Source organism: Pteropus alecto, unplaced genomic scaffold (assembly GCF_000325575.1).
Source record: "Pteropus alecto unplaced genomic scaffold, ASM32557v1 scaffold98, whole genome shotgun sequence".
Lineage (NCBI taxonomy): Eukaryota > Metazoa > Chordata > Mammalia > Chiroptera > Pteropodidae > Pteropus > Pteropus alecto.
The window spans coordinates 10,305,602-10,313,356 of record NW_006443570.1 but is presented as its reverse complement, the minus strand read 5'-3'; the positions used below and the strand labels follow the sequence as shown (position 1 = coordinate 10,313,356).

Genomic DNA, 7,755 nt, shown 5'->3' with positions numbered 1-7,755 from the left:
GAAGATTATATGAATTGCCCAACAGGGTGAGACAGACAGATGGTGGCTTAAATGACCAGCTGGTTGACTCAGGATGATGTTCCTTATGCTTACGAATGCCAGAAGAAAAAAGAATGGCATCAGTGTCCTCTAAATATGGTCAACCTGATCCTAGTCTTCCCCTTTCACTTGTTTCTTGTGAAATTTCCTTTCTGAGAAATGTTCGGAAACACGGTTCTTGTCTTACCATCTCTCATGTTTGCTCTCATTTTGTTATTTACCAGTGAAATTAATATTACTCTTTACCCTGCTCATATTCTAGATCCAACATGCATTTTTTTCATCAGTGGGTTTGTGTTTGGTTGATTAGTTATTCATGTATAATGTAAAATGACAAGAGCTGTAATACAGAGAAATGATTGTGGAGAATGCAGGCGTACAAGCTCGGGAATTGGCTTCCGTTATTCTTTTCCTTTTTGTGTGTGTGTGTGTGTGTGTGTGGGGCGGGGTGAGTGGGTAGACAGGTTAGTAAGACATTTGGATTACTTGCAGATGGTCGAAATTTTCTTACCAAACTGGTGACTGAAGCAAAATAGGGGGAATTAAACTAAATGGCATTTGTTGCACACCCCCTCAGTCCCCTTGATCTGATTCTTGAGCCCTCAGGGACTTCTAGATCGGTCCTGTATAATCGCTCAAGTTACTTGACTTCTCTGGACTTGAATGTCCCCATCTGAATCATATCCAATGTACCTTTTCTATGTTGGCTTCTTCCGTAGGTTAAATATTTGTAAAGAGAATCCACCTTATAGACTAGCTCTTCCTCCAGCTTGCCCTCTGGCGCTCCCCCAGAACCCGTTTCCCTCTGTAGCCTGAGAGGTCTTTACGTGACACAAACCAGATCCCTCCAGTGGCTTCCCATTGCTCTTAACCCCTTAGGCATTGCCTAAAAGGCCTTACCTGACCTGATCACAGCCTCCTTTTCCAACCTATATCATGCTATCACCCTCTACCATTTCTTTAAAAATAAAATAAAATAATAATGATAATAATAATAATAATGATAATTATTACTATTATTATTTTCTTCCTCAGGCCCTTTGCATATGCTGTTCCTTCAGCCTGGAATATTCTTTCTCCACTCACTATATGGATATCTCCTTATTACTTTCCAAATCTTAGTTCAAATACCACCTCCTCGAAAACGCCTTTTCTGACCCACCTTTAAAGTTGCTTCCCACCCATTGCTTTTTAATTCGTTGCCTTATTTATTTCCTGCTGGGAGCTCAGCTGAGGGCCTCAATTATCCTCTATTTGGGTCTTTCCATGTGGCAGGATGGGCTTCCTAATAGCATGGAAGCTGAATTCTAAGAAGAAAGAAGCAGAATCACCAAAATCTAAAATATTCTCCACCTATCTCCAGATCATTTTCTAGCACATTATCCTATTTTATCTTCTTCTTAGCACTTCTCACTCTCTGAAATTACTGTGCTAATTTATGTTTCCTTGCTAATTGCCTGCTTCCTTCCCCCATCCATGAGGATGTAAAATCCATGAGAGTAGATATTTGTCCTATCTGTTCACTGCATGTGCCCAGCGCAAAGCAAATACCCAGTAAACATGTTTTGAATAAGTGAACTTTAAATGTTTAGAAATAAAGACAAAGAAAGATTTAAGATGGACAGGAAATGCAATGAAACACACAAACATGCACATGTTCACAAAAAAATCGGGCTGCAGAGAACTTTTCAGGAAGAGAACCGTGACTGAAAAGTGAAGAGCCTCCACACAGTAGGCTGAGTAGGAACGAGATCATATTTGCAGCCTTCCTGCCTCCTGCTGTTCAGAACTCATTGCAGAGTTGGACAGGGAAGGTGGTGACTCAGGCGCAGGAACCCAAGACACATAGAACCCTGCAGGTGATCAGGATCAGAATGAAAAGCTGGACTTTAAGGGGAAGTAGGCTGTGCCAGACCACACGGGTCACCAATAGGACATGTCAGTAACAATCCCTTGAGATGCTGCTGCTGGCGTGGGAGCGCTTTGGTTGCTTTCTTTGAGTGTAAGCCAGCAGAAGAAGATGATCTTGGTTGAACTAAATTCAGATCAGCACCTACTATGTGAAAAACACTGTACTACGTGCTATGGGTAATGGAGAGGTGAGAGGCATGAGTACGACTGACAGGTGGATCAGGCAAGTGCAAAGATGGCTCTTTTTTTTTTTTTTTAGGTGAAGCAACTCAATTGTTGACCTCACAGACCGCAAGGACCTTGTCGGTTTACAATCCCTTATTTTTTATTTTTTATGCCTACAGCACCTGGTCTTCCTAGGTGGTCTCCCATCCAAGTTCTAACCAGGCCCGACCCTGCTTAGCTTCCGAGATCAGACGTGATCGGGCTTGTTCAGGGTGAAAGATGGCTCTTAAACAAGATGGCGGGGCTAAGTGGCAGGGGAAGGAGGCCAGCAGCTCCAGAATCACAGACATAAGAGAAGCAGAAAAGCTTCCCAGAGGGGTCAGTGTGGGAAGTGACTGGCAAGAAGGGCCTTCCGGAGGCACGGAAGTCAGGGCACATCTGGGGACACCCAGGGCGCTCCATTATTAGAGGAGGGTAGGGTCTGCAAGTACATACAAGAAGAGCAATTTACTATCGAGAGTTCTGGTAAAGCCCCTCAGAACAAACTCCTGAAGCCAATGGCTAGAGTCGCGAGTTGAGAGCAAAGAAGAGGTAGTTTTCCAAGCAGACGACTGGAGAGCAGCTTGACAGCTTTATTAGAAGAAGAGGAAGGAATGCTGGGCAGGCAAAACCACAGGCGGCTCTGCGGGGATGGAAGGAAAGTCCAGCAATGTATCTGGGGCATGTTATGATTGAACCAAATAAAAGTGACCCTTGGGAAGTGTGTGTACGGGGGAAGCGTGGCGGGGGGGACGGGTAGAGAGTAATTAAAAAAGCAATAGAAGGATTTCTGGTTTGGACTTGGACAAACTGATTTTGAAATTAACATGAAGTACACTCATGTTCATAGCAGCATTATTTACAACAGCTGAAGGGTGGAAATGACCCTGTGGCCATCTACGTGAATGGCCAAACAAAAGGTGGCAGAGATGTATGATGGAATTTTACCCATCTGTATAAAGAAATGAAGAAGCGAGACAGGCTATGATGGGGATGAACTTCGAGGACTTCATGTTAAATGAAAGACGCCAGACTCAAAAGGGCAAATACTGTACGATTCTACTTGTATGAGGTACCTAGAATAGCCAAATTCATAGAGACAGAAAGTAGAATAGTGGTTGCCAGGGGCTAGGGGGAAGGGAAAACAGGAGTTATTGTTTAATGAGTACAGAGTTTCAGTTTGGGATGATAAAAAAAGTTCCGGAAATAGATTTAAAAAAAATAGGTTCTGGAAATAGTGGTGATGGTAGCACAATAAAGTGAACGTACTGAATATCTCTGAATTGTACACTTAACGTGGTTAAGTGGTTAATTTGATATAATGTAAATTTTGCCACAATATAAAAAATAATTAATTTGGAAAAAGTAAGTCAAGAATTTCCGGGATAGTTCTGAGAAAGCAAAGTAATGAGGAAATGAAATCCTACCAGATATTAAAACTCCAAGAATTAAAACTGTGTGGCACCGGCACTTTATTACACAGACAGACAGACAATGGAATAAAGGCCAGAAATAGGCTCAAATCATTGAAGGCTTTTATGCGCAAGAAAGCTGGCATCAGGAAACAGTGGTGGGAAGAACTGGAGCCATCAGGAAAAAATGATGTTGGCTCCTTACATCATACTTACAGCAGGAAGAACTCCAAATGGAGAGGAGATTTAAATGTGAAACACAATACCACATGAGTATTAGAAGGAACCAGGTGAAAATCCTTTTTTAACCCCAGAGGGTGAGAACATATAAACTGCCACTTTGGGTCAGTCCTCTGTGTCTATCTCATGGGTGTTGTGAGCACTGTAGGAGCTGATACATGCAAAGTGCTTAGAACAATGCCTGGCATACAGAAAGAACTTGGTAAGTTACCACCATCACCACCACCACCACCACCACCACCACTACCACCATCATCATCATCATCATCATCACTGAAAAGAATGAGGACATTTTATAAACTGATATGAAAAAAGTATCAAAATATGTTATTAAGTAGAATAATAAAAGTCAAGGTGTAGAGTGGCGTGGACAATATACTATCTTTGGTTTTGAAAAGGGGGGAGCGGTAGAAATTATACACATGCACATATATATCTACATATATTTGTAAGTGTATATTAATGTACACAGTAAACCTTTTTTGGTCAGATCACACTGCATTGCACAACTCCAGGAGACGTGATTCCATTGTATTCCATGTCAGTAGCTCAATATAAATGGTGTCCCTTGGACACCATTTGTACACCACGGTGGCCTCACTAACTTGGCTGCACATGGTCACATGTCTTTGGAAGAATACAAGGAACCGAATAACACTGGTTGCCTGTGGGGAGGAGACATAGGTGGCTTGGAACAGAGGTTGGAAGGAGACCGTTCAAAATTCAGCCTTTGTGTATTTTCAGTCTGGAACTATGCACATGCATTATGGACTACTGCTCCCCCAGAAAATAAATTAAAAGTTGTGAAATAAATAAATGTACACATATAAAAGTAATACATAAATATAACAATACAAGTTAGAGAATTTGGGAAATACAGAAAAGCATGAAAGAGAATTATAATTAAGTATAATTTTTCTGGTTGTGTGTCTGTCTGGAATGCTTTGAAAGGCAGCATTGCATAGGGCAGAAGTGGTTAACTATAGCCCCCGGCTATATCTGGCCCACCACCTGTTTTTGTTAGTAAAGTTTTATTGGAACACAGCTATACACGTTTGTTTATATATCATCTATGGCTGCTCTCCTCGTAGTACATTTAGTCACTGAGTAACTTTGATTTTGGTAAGTTATTTGATGCCATTTCTAGTTCAATCTATAAATCTAGTTCAATCTATAAATGCCATGGCGTGAATCCACTGAAAGGCACAGTGAAAGAGTAAGATGGTAGCAACAAGTTAGAATGAACATATTAGTTTGGATTTAAAAGTGAAGGTGAACAAAGAGAAGGGGAGTTCACTGCAATGAAACTAATGTTAAGAGAAGTAATAACAAACTGGACTTGTTGGCATACGGTAAAAAACAGGGGGATACAATTTTAATTGAAGTAAGAGTAATGTGCCAAGGCAAATTAAAGATTATCAAAGTGGAGAAAATGGAAAAGAAGATATTCTCGCAAATGAGCTAGGCCTTATAAAGAGGTACTGTGTAAAAATAATCCCCTATGTTATGACAGGAGGTAAGGAAATATGAGAAAAAACACAGACATTTAGTCTCTCAATGTCCAGGGACACATTCAAAAGTCATATGAGACGCAGGACAATTATCCTTTAGGCAGGACCGTCTTAGGCGTTGCAGGAGTCCAGCATCCCTGGCTCCCCACTAAATGCTGATAATGGCCCCATTCATAATGACAATCCAAACAACTCCTTCAAATTTTCAAAACTCCCCTGAAGGGCAGTACCACCCTACTTGAGAACCACAGATACATGTGAAAGCAATTTGAAAAGTTAAAAGCACTTTCCCAATACACAGTATGATTAATCTACAAAAATTGTGGTGGATTTTCAGTGGATACTGGATGTCTGCACTATTTCAATGGAGACTATTGAATTAAAAAAACATGAATGTTTTCTTTTTTTACAAAACTGATTTCATTTATTGAAACATGGCAAGTGAATCAATATACTTACTGAAAACAACTAAAAATTTGGGATTAAAAATAATTTTTTAAGAGCATCATTGAATGAGCAGAAAAGTTAAGCATTCTTAGTTCAGGGATTGAGTGAAGTGGGGCTCAGATATATTAAGTAGAGCACAGCCCTCCAAGGGCATTTGCTGAATCTGGTGAATTTGAATTTTGCTATTTATGGCCTCATAGGCTTGTAAATAGGAGCTAAAGCCCTAGGTCTATCCAAGATGGGGAGCTTAGTAGTAGATCTTCCAGGATAAAGATGACATTTCCAAAGGCTGTGTCTGTAGTGTAGTGTAAGGGTTAATTTAGAAACACCTCCCACTCCTGGAGACTGTAAGCAAACCATCTGCCTCAAACTTGTGTGTATGTGTGTGTCTGTGTGTCTGTGTGTCTGTGTGCCTGTGATGTGTCTGCGTCTGTGTCTCTGTGTGTAGGACGCAAGTGCCAGGAATTACAAGACATTCAAACCACAAGCTGTCCATGACAGTTTACAGCAAAAAATCCGCACTCTTCGGGTGGTCTGAATACCCTAAGTGGAGAATGTTAACTGGAATCATCCCAGGAAATTGTAATGCCTCCAACACCTGGCAGAAGCAAAAGTGAATCCTCTGTAGAGGAAGCCAAATTTATCCCAGACCTCAAAGTATTCCCACATACAAAATGTCAAGGGAAATGAGCAGGTTAAAGTTAAACGACAGAGAGTGGGTGGGGAGAGAGGGGGTGGTGAGAGAGAGAGAATGAAAGAAAGAGAGAAGAAGGAGGGAAGGAAGGAAAGAAGGGAGGAAGAAAAAAGAAGAAAAAAAGAAACCAAACACACAATGGAATAAGGCACTGAGAACTAAGAGCAAGGAGCAGCAAATAGTTGGAACAAACCTACAAGATTTTCAGATCCTGGAATAATATGATGAAGACTATAAAACAACCAGGTTTAATATGTTTTATAAAATAAAATGCATGAAAATACATACAAGAATAAGAAACTATAAAAAAAAAAAAAGATCAAGAAATCTTGAAAAAGAATCAAAAGAACTTCCAGGAAAAAAGAACTCAATAGACAGATTTGTGGAGTAAGCACATGTGAAGAGAATGAGTATCCTGGAAGACTGACCTGAAAAACATTTCCGAAATGCAGCATAGAGAGACAAAGAGTAAAAATATGAATGAGAAAAAAAGATGTGGAGGATTGATCAAGAATTTTAACAAACATCAAATTAAAGTACCACTATGAAAGGAGGAAGAGGATGGGGCAGAGACAATATCTGAAGACATAAGGGCTGAAAATTTTCAAGATTGATGAAATACATTAACCCACAGAATCAAGATATCTATCTATATATATATATCACAGTGAAATTGCAGAACACCAAAGACAAAAAAATATGTATCTTAAAGCAGTGAGGGAGAAAAGATTATTTTTAAAGGAGTAACAGACAACTTTCTACTCATTAGCAGCAGTAGAAATCAAAAGACAATGTATATCTTCAATGGGCTGAGAGAAAATTATTGCCATTTTCAATTCTGTATCCATAGGGAAAGGGGAAAAGTCATTTCAAACATACAAAAACAGAATTTGGTACCAACAAAACTTTACTCATGGCAGAAGAAAAATTAGTCCTGATGGAAGGAATAAGAAGCGAGAGGGAACAAAGCACAGAGAAAGTGAAAAATAGATGAAATATTGAGTGTATAAAGCAATAATAATAACAGACTTGGGTTTCAAAGGAAAAACTGATAGAATTAAAATGCACAAAAATAATAGCAATAATAGCTGTAAATTCAGAGAGTTGTAAACGGAAACTATAGGTTTCAGAGGAGTAAAATTTTTGAGTAACTTTGATTTTGGTAAGTTATTTTTTACTATTTCTAGAAAAACCATACATAGAATAGAAAAGACAGTGGAAAAAAAATGAAAATAGAAAAACGAATCAATCTAAAGGAGGGCAAGAAAGGATAGAAAGAGAAATGGACTTGTGAGAA

At 39.6% G+C, this 7,755-nt stretch overlaps 1 pseudogene; it reads right to left on the bottom strand.

Moving 5' to 3' along the window:
• Positions 1 to 2,285: 2,285 nt before the first annotated feature.
• Positions 2,286 to 2,406, bottom strand: LOC112473387 (annotated as a pseudogene).
• Positions 2,407 to 7,755: the final 5,349 nt, after the last annotated feature.